Source organism: Myotis daubentonii, chromosome 5 (assembly GCF_963259705.1).
Source record: "Myotis daubentonii chromosome 5, mMyoDau2.1, whole genome shotgun sequence".
Classification (NCBI taxonomy): Eukaryota; Metazoa; Chordata; class Mammalia; order Chiroptera; family Vespertilionidae; genus Myotis; species Myotis daubentonii.
In genome coordinates, this window is record NC_081844.1 from 12,722,654 (window position 1) to 12,734,746 (window position 12,093).

The window sequence follows — 12,093 nt, forward strand, 5'->3', positions numbered from 1 at the left end:
GCTTACCCAGCCCCCTCCCCACCTCCGTGGGCCATGTCTGAAGTACTGTTTTCCTTGAGCACCACCACGTGCAGCTGCTGGGAAGCCCTGAGTTCCCTGACAGAGCGAGCCGTCCATGTTGGTTATGTCGTTAATGTATTGTTGTCGTCATCATTGTACAGATACCAGGGCTAGCTGTCATAACCTGTGAGTTGGAAGCATGCTTCTGTTACAAACTACCGAATGACTCTAAAGGAGCCTGTTTATCCTTTATATGTCTGCTTAAAATGCAGGAATATTACCTGCTCCTCCAGCACAACGGGCAATGCTATGAGACTCAGAGGAGAAACTCGACATCAATGATGGCAGAGAAATAACAACTATTTTGCTGGGTCAATGGTTTCTCTTTCTCCAACTCAGTGGTGTCCAACCACATGTGACTATTTAAATTTAAATGAATTAAAATGAAATATACTTGAAAATCCAGTCTCTCAGTCTTCCTGGCCACATTTCCAGTGCTCATAGCCACATGTGGCTGATAGCCATCATATTGGACACAGAGCTTAACTACTCATATAAAACGTTCACCCTTTCTCTTCTGCTTCCTGCCCCACTGGTGTATCAGGTGGGGAAGATTTAAGTTTTTTCTACTGTCTTAATCCATAATAGGTGTAAAACAGTTAAAATGATGAGCTCTGTTTCGCTTGGCAAAGGAAGATGCCACTGCTAGTAGGATATGGGCCTGGATGGATTTGGCTGGACCTCCCTGCAGCCTCTTCCCTGACCTTTGCATTTTCAGGTGCCTGGAAGGGTTGGGCGCTGTAAGCAATAACGAAGGAAAAGAAAGCTAACAGGTGCAACGAGGGTTACATCCATGTGGCTTAGTGGGAGCATCATGTTCTTAACATCCTGGCTGCCATCTTGACCTTTATCGCCACCAAAGGTAAGCATCAGACTTTCTGCTGAAGTCACTTCCATGGACCTTTTGCTTCTTTCATACTAAGGAAACCAAAGTGGTGGCAGTCCCTAACTGTGACCATAGCCACCCATTAGCCTCCACCCATAATTGGGCATCTGCTTCCCCAGCTGTAAATGGGAATGGTTTTACTGAGGATTCTGAACACAGTGTGGCTAGCTGTGGATTCCAGGGCCCTGCTGGAGTCATTGCTGTTGCATGCTGATGCACAAGAACATCTTGATGAAAAACTAGAGGGATAGTATTGAGAAGTGTCTCAACTGTGGTTAAACTATGTCCACGCCACTTCCCCATTTCATCTAGGACATGAAACTGTGGGCCAGCTTTTATTTGCATGGTTGCTGTGAGGGGAATCTTCTCCCTGAACCATTCTGGAACAAAATTGTATTTCTCTTGGCTCTTGGTTATTATTAAGTCTAATCGTCTAGGGCAGTTTGAGAAAACATTGGCTTTCTCCAATACCTTTGGGGAAAAGTCAAACTAGGTTAATATACTCCGGAAACTTCAATGACCACATTTTCTTTTTATTGATAGAAGTTGCAAGGGAAAAACTGATATAGTGCAGCTAACCACATAACTAAAATTTCTTTTATTGCCCTTTAAAAATCATGGTGCTGGCAATATTTGTGATAGACTAAATTTTTACACATAAGGCTTTTTAAAGGCTTATAAATGTTTAGAAAATAAAACTGGTTTGGCCCAGATGGTGAGGTTCACTGGTTGAATGTCAACCCATGAACCAGGAGGTCACAGTTTGATTCCCGGTTAGGGCATGTGCCTGGGTTGTGGGCTCAATCCCTAGTTGGGGGCATGCAGGAGGCAGCTGATCAATGTTTCTCTCTCATCAATTTTGTTTCTATCCCTCTCTCCCTCTTCCTCTGAAATCAATAAAAACATATTTTTTTCTTACTTATTTGGATGTCTTTGATTATCTGTTTACTTGCTATAGTTCTTTTGTTTAAAGAATTGCATATGTCTCCTTTTTCCCCAATTGACTGCCTCGCCCTGCCACTCCTGCCCCCTAGGACAAGCCCCCATCACCCCAGTGTTCATGTCCATTGGTTAGGCTAATATGCATGCATACAAGTCCTTTGGTTGATCTCTTACCCTCCCTTTCCCCTGTCTTCTCTCTGAGGTTGGACGGTCAGTTCAGTGTTTCTTAGTCTCTGGATCTATTTTTGATAATCAGTTTATGTTGTTCATTATATTCCACAAAGGAGTGAGATCATGTGATATTTGTCTTTCTCTGATTGGCTTATTTTGCTTAGCATAATGCCCTTCAGGTCCATCCAAGCTGTTGCAAATGGTAAGAGTTCCTTCTTGTTTATTATAGCAGCGTAGTATTCCATTGTGTAGATGTACCACAGTTTTTTTTAATTCATCTGTTGATGGGCACTTAGGCTGTTTCCAAATCTCAGCTAATTGTGCTGCTATGAACATCGGGGTGCATATGTCCTTTCTGATTGGTGTTTCTGGTTTCTTGGGGTATATTCCCGGAAGTGGGATTACTGGGTTGAATGGGAGCTCCATTTTTAATTTTTTGAGGAATCTCCATACTGTTCTCCACAGTGGCTGTACCAGTTTGCATTCCCACTAGCAGTGCAGGAGGATTCCTTTTTCTCCACATCCTCAGCCAGCACTTGTCATTTGTCGATTTATTGATTCTGACAGGTGTGAGATGGTACTTCATTGTTGTTTTGATTTGCATCTCTCAGATGATTAGTGACTTTGAGCATGTTTTCATCTGTCTTTCAGCCTTCTGTATGTTGTCTTTCAGAAAGTGTTTATTTAGATGCTTTGCCCATTTTTTTTTATTGGATTGTTTATCTTCCTTTTGTTACATTGTATGAGTTCCCTGTAAATTTTGGAGATTAAACCCTTATCTGAGAAAGTCTTGGCAAATATGTTCTCCCATGCAGTGGGCTTTCTTGTTGTTTTGTTGATGGTTTCTTTTGCTGTGAAGAAGCTTTTTATTTTGATGTAGTCCCATATATTTATTTTCTCCTTAGTCTCCATTGCCCTAGGAACTGTACCAGTAAAGATATTGCTGTGACATATGTCTGCTATTTTGCTGCCTATGGAGTCTTCTAAGATTTTTATGTCTTCCCATCTTACATCTAAGTCCTTTAATCATTTTGAGTTTATTTTTGTGTATGGTGTAAGTTGGTGGTCTAGTTTCATTTTTTTTGCATGTATCTGACCAATTTTCCCAGCACCACTGATTGAAGAGACTGTGTTGACTCCATTGTATGCTCTTGCCTCCTTTGTCAAATATTAATTGAGCATTTTGGATGCCTTTTATTTCTTCTTCTTCTCTGATCGCTATGGCTAGCACTTCCAGTACTATGTCGAACAGGAGTGGTGAGAGTGGGCATCCTTGTCTTGTTCCTGTTCTTAGGGGAAATGGTTTTAGTTTTTACCCATTGAGTATGATGTTGGCTGTAGGTTTGTCATATAAGGCTTTTATTATGTTGAGGTATGATTCCTCTATTCCACTTTGCTGAGAGTTTTTGTCAGAAAGGGTGTTGGATTTTGTCAAATGCTTTTTCAGCATGGATTGATATGATTATGTGATTTTTGTCTCTCAATTTGTTTATGTGATGTATCACATTTATTGATTTGCGGATATTGTACCATCCTTGCATCCCCAGAATAAATCCCACTTGGTCATGGTGTATGATCTTTCTAATGTAATGCTGGATCTGATTTGCTAGCATTTTGTTGAGGATTTTAGCATCTGTGTTCATCAGGGATATTGTAGGTCTCTTTCTTGTGGTGTCTTTATCTGGTTTTGGAATTAGGGTAATGCTAGATTCATAGAAAGAGCTTGAAAGTGTGCCATCCTCTTGAATTTTTTTGGAATAGTCTGAGGAGGATAGGTTTTAGTTCCTCTTTGAATGTTTGGTAGAACTCCCCTGTAAATCTGTCCAGACCAGGGCTTTTGTTTGCTGGAAGATTTTTGGTTACTGCTTCAATTTCATCGGCAGTAATAAGCCTATTCAGATATTTTTCTTCTGATTGAGTTTTGGAAGCTTGTATTTTTCTATAAATATGTGCATTTCATCTAGGTTGTCCAATTTATGGAGTAGAGTTGTTGGTAGTATTTTTTTTTTTTTTACAATCCTTTGTATTTCTGTGGTGTCTGTTGTTACTTCACCTCTTTCATTTCTGATTTTGTTTATTTGAGTCCTTTCTCTTTGTTTCTTGGTAAGCCTGGCTAGTTAATTTTGTTTATCTGTTCAAAGAACCAGCTTTTGGTTTTATTGATCTTTTGTATTGTATTTTTTGGTCTCTATGTCATTTATTTCTCCTCTGATCTTTATTATTTCCTACCTTCTGCTTACTATGGGCTTTTCTTATTGCTCTCTTTCTAATTCTTTAAGTTGTAGGGTTCGATAATTTATTACCATTTTTTCTTGGTGTTTTTTTTTTAGTTAGGACTGTAATGCTATGAACTTCCCTCTCAGGACTGCTTTCACTGTGTCTCATAGATTTTGGCTTGTTTGTTTTCATTGTCCTTTGTTACCAGGATTCTTTTTATTTCTACTTTGATCTCTTTGGTAACCCAATCATTGTTTACTAGCACGCTATTTAGCCTCCAAGTGTTTGATTTTTTCATTGTTTTTATTGTAGTTGATTTCTAATTTTATGCCATCATGATCTGAGAAGATGCTTGATATGATTTCTATTTTCTTGAATTTGAAGAGATTTTGCCTGTGTCCCAATATGTGGTCTATCTTTGAAAATGTCCTGTGTGCACTTGAGAAGAATGTATATTCTGTAGCTTTGGGGTAAAATGTTCTGAAGATGTCAATTAATTCCATCTGATCTAGTGAGGATTGATGTTTCTTTGCTGATTTTTTTGTTTAGAGGATTTATCCAGTGACATCAATGGAGTATTGAAGTCCCCTACTATGACTTTATTGCTGTTGATCTCTCCCTTGATATCTTCCAGAAGTTTCTTTACATATTTGGGTGCTCCTGTATTGGGTGCATATATGTTTACCAGAGTTATATCCTCTTGTTGAATTGCTCCCTTTAGTATTATGAAGTGGCCTTCCTTATCTCTTGTTATGGCCTTCACTTTGAGGTCTATTTTGTCAGATATAAGTATTGCTACCCCAGGTTTTTTTTTCATTTGCCTGAAATTTTTTTTCCATCCCTTCACTATCAGTCTGTGTAAGTCCTTTGTTCTGAGGTGGGTCTCTTGTAGACAGCAGATATAGCGGTTGTATAGCTACCCTATGTCTTTTGATTGGAGCGTTTAATCCATTTAAGTTTAAGATTATTATTGATAGGTACTTGTTAGTCACCATTTTTATTCTTTATACTGGTGTTCCTTCTTCCTTTCCTATTTCTTCTTTTTACAGTAGTCCCTTTAGCATTTCTTGCATTGGTGGCTTGGTGGAAATAAACTCCCTTAGTCTTTTTTTTGTTTTTTTTGTCTATGAAGCTCCTTATTTCACCTTCAATTTTGAATAATAGCCTTGCTGGTTATAGTATTCTTGGATTAAGCCCGTTGTTTTCCATCACTTTGTATATTTCATCCCATTTCTTTCTGGCCTGATGTGTTTCTGTTGAGAGATCAGTTGATAGTCTAATGGGAGATCCCTTGTAGGTAAGTGTCTGTCTCTCTCTGGCAGCCTTTAAGATTCTTACTTTGCCATTGGTGTTTGCCAATTTAATTATGATGGAAGTTTTTTGTCATTATTTCCTCAAACAGGTTTTCTATTCCTTGCTCAGTTTCCTCTCCTTCAGCCGCCACTATTATGTGGATGTTGTTTCGTTTTGTGTTGTGCCAAAGCTCCCTTAGGCTCTCCTCCTGCTTTTTATGTTTTGTCCCCCCCCCCCCAGTTGCTGCTCTGCTTGGGTGTTTTTTTTACTACCTTGTTTTCTAGCTCACTGTTGCAGTCTGCAGCTTCTTCTAGTCTACTGTTGATGCTTTCTGTTGTGTTCTTTATTGCAACTATGTCATTCTTCATTTCCTCCTGGTTCTTCTTCATTTCCTCTTGATTTTTACATATGTTGTTGAACTTGTCTTCCATCCTTTTCAGTGTCCTTATGACCATTGCTCTGAATTCTTTCTCTGACAAATTGCTTGTATCTATTTTATTTACTTCCTTTTCTGGTGATTCCTCCTTTTCTTTCATATGGGGGCTGTTTTTTTGCCTCCCCATTTTTGTTCCTCTCAGGGTGTCTGGTTATGTGGCTCACTCTCTACCATGTTGACCGAAAGGCACAAAATACAATTCAACAGGACACAACACAGGGGGAACAAAACACAAGTGTATTCAAGACACCAATAATGCCAATAAAGGTGAACACCAGAGAAGAGAGAATTAGGGGAGATAAAAGAGCACAAAAATGATATTGAGAAAAGGAAAAAGGGTAAGAGAGTGAAGAACCAGAAGAAAAAAGAAGGGGGAAAAAAGAAGGTGGAGTTTTCTCCCCATACATATATGGGGAGAAAACAAACAAATAACCCAAGCAATGCAAACAACAAACACCCAGAAAAAAAGAAGGGAACTGAATCTGAAGAGAAAGAGCTTATTTCCAGAAAGTAAGATAAAGGAATTGAATGAATGGGAGAATGGCCAAGGTTCAGTATAGAAGTGGTAAAAAGAGAATGATTGGATAAGAAGAAAAGTAAAAAACAAAATATCAAAAAATTTCCCTTTCTTTAATCTTTCTATCTATATATTCGTCTATAGAAAAGGAGAAGAGAGTAGAGAGCAAATAGGCTTGAATTTGGTGAGTGAAACTAATTAAGCAATTAAGGGGGAACCAAGATGGCGACGATATAGGCAGATGAGTCCCAGGTCGTGTCCCGGAGCAAATGGAGCGAGCAGCTGAAGCTAGTAACACTCACACTGAATTGGTGAAATTGCTCAGCTGGTGAGAGGGTTTGCAGCCGGGAAGAGCAGAACTCCCCTGGAAAGGTAAAAAAAAACCAGGGATTTGGGCAGGAAAGTTTGCCTGACCTCTGAGCCCAGAGAGTCGGAGGGAGACCGCGTGGCAGACAGCCGCGTCCCTTGGGACAGGCACAGCCCCTGACGGGGGAAAGGAGAACCGCGGGATTCCTGGCGCCGCCAGGGAAATTGAGAGCTGGGTTCTGTGATCACGGAGGACTGAGCCTAAAGGGGGCAGCCTGAAGAGCTGACCTGACCATGCAGTCCCGGTAAGAGAAGAAGCTTACAGAAACCAAGCCCTCCCCGTTTCCGCGGCCGGCATTTGTTTGTTTGTTTACACTGAATCCTGTTCATGGGACATTTCGGATACAGACACTCACCTGTGCTGAAGAGGGAGAGTGTGCTGAGGAGTGGAATCTGGGGAGAGACTGGGGAAAGAGGGGGAGCCGGGAGAGGTGGTAGTGAATTGAGTGCTGAGACACCCCTGAGCCCAGGACTGGGGCAGCCACCCGCTCCTGAGAGTGAGTCTCCTCCCCCCAGCCCCCAGGCAAGGAGCACAGCCACACCCAGATTCCACCCTGTACGAGATCAAGGATTAAGATAACCTGATCAGTCCCTGGGAGTTAACAGGGTCTGGCCTATAGGGGGATTTTCAATCCCAGCAACAACATAGCGCCGGTAACTAACTATTACGCAGTCAGCTCTGGGCAGTGAACTTCCACTGGGCAGAGAGGCCCTATAGCCTCAGAGGCCAACCCCAGAACACTGCCACCCAGAGGCTGACCCACAAACTGACTCTTTGCTAAACACAAAATAAGGCAGTCTGGGAAATAAATGCGGCATGCTTTAAAATAAGGACTGTGGTTTACAACACAGAGGAACAGTATATTGCAGGGAAACTCAACACTCTCCTGAATACCTGGAAGGTCTAAGGCGAGCCACACTGAAGAATAGAAGAAACGAAGGACATTCACTACTGCAATTTTTTTTTTCTTTTTTCACTTTTTAACTAAGAAACCAATTTTTTTTTCACTTTTTTTCTGTTCTTTTTTTTTTCTCTTTTCTTCTTTTTCCATCACCTGATTTTACCCTTTTAATTACTACCTTCTTATTTTTAACCAGTATTATTACTGCTACCATTTTACCATTTTTTAAAGTGCCATTTTATTTTTTCTTTATTTTATTTTGGGATTAGTGTTCACCATTCTATTTTCATCGTTATAGTATTGGTTGTTTCTAGTTTGCATTCATATCCAGGGAGTTGTTGCTGGAATTTGTTGGGATTAATGGCTGTTCTATAGGAGTATTCTCCTCATATAAAAAGTCTCTTCCCCTCTTCCACTTCATTCTCTCTTTTCGCTCTTTTTTTTTTCTTTTCTTTTCTCACTTTTATTTTCCCCCTTCCTTTTTCCCAACTTCATTTTTGCACTCCCTTTTTTTGGTCCCTACTTTTCTTTTCCTTTCTCTCTTTTATCTTTTTCTCTTCCTTCTTCCTTATCCCCTAATTCTCTTAATTCAGGTGGTCACCTTTAATTGGGGTTATTAATATCGTGAATATATTTGTGTATAGTGCCTGGTACGTGGTGCCTTGTTGTGTTGTATTTTGTGCCTTTAAATCAACGCAGCAGATCCAAGCAACAGCAACCTCCTGAGCACCACATCCTCTGCTGAGGAACAGCAGCTGTACGTGAAACCTCGCCCCACCAGCCAGAAGAGCCACCACAACTGTGAACAGCACCCACCAGAGGAGCTGCTGACAACTGAAGAGCAGCTGCTACCACAACCGCCCGAAGAGCAACCACAGACCAAGGAGTCACTGCCACCAAGGGAGCAACCACTGAACAACTCAACGTCTAGATATGTCAGTGAGATCAAACATGGGTAGACAAAGAAACCCACAAAGGAAAGAGAAGGAGGACTCTCCAGAAAAGCAGCTAAGTAATACAGAGGCATGCAACATGACAGATAAAGAATTCAGAATAAGGATCCTAGAGTGCATAAACCGGATGGAGGAAAAAATTGACAACCTCTGCAAGAAGCAAGAAGAAACAGATGAAAAAATCGATAACATATGGAAGAAGCTAGAAGAAACAGATGAAAAAATCGATAACATATGGAAGAAGCTAGAAGAAACAGATGAAAAAATCAACAACCTAAGTAAGACCCAAGAAGAAATGAAGAGTGATATAGCTGCAATGAAAAACTCCATTGAAAGTATCAACAGTAGACTAGGAGAAGCGGAGGACCGAATTAGTGAATTAGAAGACAAGGAAGCAAAACACACCCAAAATGTACTGCAATTGGAGAAAAAAATTAAAAGACAGGAGGAGAGCCTAAGGGAGCTTTGGGACAACATGAAACGAAACAACATACGAATAATAGGAGTACCAGAACAACAGAAGGATGAACAAGGATTAGAAAACCTAATAGAAGAAATAATATCAGAAAACTTTCCTGAGGTGGGGAAGAAAAAAGTCACACAAGCCCAGAGAGTCCCAAACAAGGTGAACCCGAAAAGACCCACACCAAGACACATCATAATCACCATGGCAAATGTTCAGGACAAAGAGAGAATCTTACAGGCTGCAAGAGAGAGACGGAAAGTTACATACAAGGGATCTCCCATTAGATTGTCAAATGACTTCTCAACAGAAACACATCAGGCAAGAAAAGAATGGACTGAAATTTACAAAGTGATGCAAAGCAAAGGACTGAATCCAAGAATACTCTATCCAGCAAGGCTATCATTCAAACTTGAAGGGGAAATAAGAAGCTTCACAGACAAAAAAAGGCTAAGGGAGTTTGTCACCACCAAGCCAGCATTGCAAGGAATGCTAAAGGGACTGGTATAAAAATAAGAAATAAAAAGCTCAGAAAGAAAACAGCCACACAAAAAAAGAAATGGCTACAAACAAGTACCTTTCAATAATAACTTTAAACGTAAACGGACTAAATGCTCCAACCAAAAGACATCGAGTGGCTGAATGGATAAAAAGCAATTAAGGAAAGAAGAGAGCAAGCAAGGAGAGGAAAAACAAAAACAAAAAGAAAGAAAAGAAAAAAAATTGGCTAGTGAAGAAAGAGAAAAGAGAAGGGTGCATGGACTTGGAGCAGGGAAGAGGAAATTATATATATGATTAAGCCAACAGAGACTACTATAATAGTAATGTGTCAATAAAGCAGATAAAGAAGATCTATTTTTAACAAGGAATAAAAAGAAAGGAGAGAGAAAAACTAAAGTAGGAACAGGAGAAGAAAAACAGTATGAAAAAGGAATCAGTGAGGAAGAAAAGGTTGGCAAAAAGGAAAAAATGAGATAAAGTAAAATAATGATAAAAATAAAAATAGAATGTAGAACACTAATCCAAAAAATAAAAGGTTAAAAAATAATAATAAATAAAGAATTGCAAAATTAAAATAAAGTGAACAAATTTTTTTTTCTTTTCCCTTTCTTCCTTAAGTAAACGATAAAAAAGTGAAGTAGTGAAGTGTTGTTCATTTCAGCTGTTTTAATGCCCCATGGGGACTGGTTTAAGATCCCTCTCCACTGTCTTTTCTGGCACTTCGCAGTTTCCTGTTAGGATTTCAGCACCATCTGATCCACTGCTCTTCTGTGTCTGCTCCATAGCCTTGGTTTCAGGCACGCAGGACCTATCTTCCCACATTGTTTGTCTATTTGCTTTCAGTTGTATTTACACAGGCATCTATTTCTGACACAGGCTCTGGGTAGGGGTGTTGCTGTATTAGTTTCTGGGACCAAATGGCCCCTCGACCCAATCCCCGAAGGCTCCCTGGGGTTATTCAGAAACCTTGTTTCCATGCAGAGTTCCAGGCCAGGTGCGGCTGCACTGCTAGGAGGAGCTGGCTTTTCAGGAGAAAAATGGCTGTATAGGGTTGGAGGGACCAGACTGTCCCAGAGCTGGATTCCTGGTCGCCTCTCCCTGCTTTGCTCCCCAGTCTCCACAAAATCACCTCCACCTGCACTGCAGCCTTGGTGAGTGTTTGTAATTGAAAGATACTATGTACTGGGTTTAGCGAGTAAAAGAGGAAAATATAAAGACAGAGCAACCGCGCAGCTGCACGTTTCTCTCCCCTGGCTCTACGTGGCCGGTGCAGAACTTCAGGCTGCCTTTCGGGGCGCAGCCTCCCATGCCTGTGGACTTAGATCTAGATTCCCTGGCTCCCAGCAGCCCCGTGGACCCCCTTCACAGTCAAGTGTACGTGTGTCCCAATGGGATGTGGACTTGGTGCAGCGCAATTTCCTTCTGACCCTCTAGTCCCAGTGGTTGCATGTCTCTCTCTCTCCAGCCCAGATCCCTGATCTTACCATTCTCCAGGCGTCCTTTCTGGCCATGGATTGTGTCACTAGCTGTGTCTAACTCGCCAGGTCCAGGTGGATGTTATTTGATTTAGGTGTTTCTTCTATCTGCTCCATGAGAAGGCTCAGGACATGTCTGCCTATTTGGCTGTCATTTTGTCTCCCCTCTGGGCAAACATTTTAGGAGCCAGCAGCCAAGGAGGCTGGAGTCTCGGTGTTCGTGGGTTTGCAGCAGAGGCAGCAGGTCCCTGGCCAGTGTGGCTGTAGGTTCTTAGGTGGTGTCTGAGGGCTCCCCTGGTGGAGGTGAGGCTGGGCTCCCTGTCACAGCAGCTCTCCCCTTCAAAATGGCACAGCCTCTGTGGCGGAGCCGGCTGCCCCAGGAGAGATTGCAGCAGTAGCAGAGGCTGCCCAGCTAGGGGAGCCTGGTCTGCCAGCCCCCAAAAGGTCTGCGGAATATAACTGTCCCTCATTCATACACACACATGCCCCATGCATTCATGCACTCCCCTTTCACTCCCTCAGTCACTCACACTCTCTCCCTCACTGCTGCCCTGTCAGCTGCCATCTTGGATTCTAACAAAAACATATTTTAAAAAAACTGGCTTGGTTATATTTTTTAAACACCAAATGTACCTTTAGTAAATGATAGGTACAGAAAATGATCAGCTGTTCTCTCACCTTCCTGTCTGATATTTACTAGGAAAGCACAAACATTTTAACACAAATCCTGGCAAGCATTATTTCATAATACAATGTTTCTGATCTATTATTGGTCTACAGAATTACTGATCTAAAAAATTTCAAAATTTAAAAGCCTAGTTCTGCTCGTTGCTTAGCTTTCATATACTCAACTTCTTTGTGACCCAGAATTCATTTGTTAAATGGGAATAAGCCTTCTTTCTACTATTTAC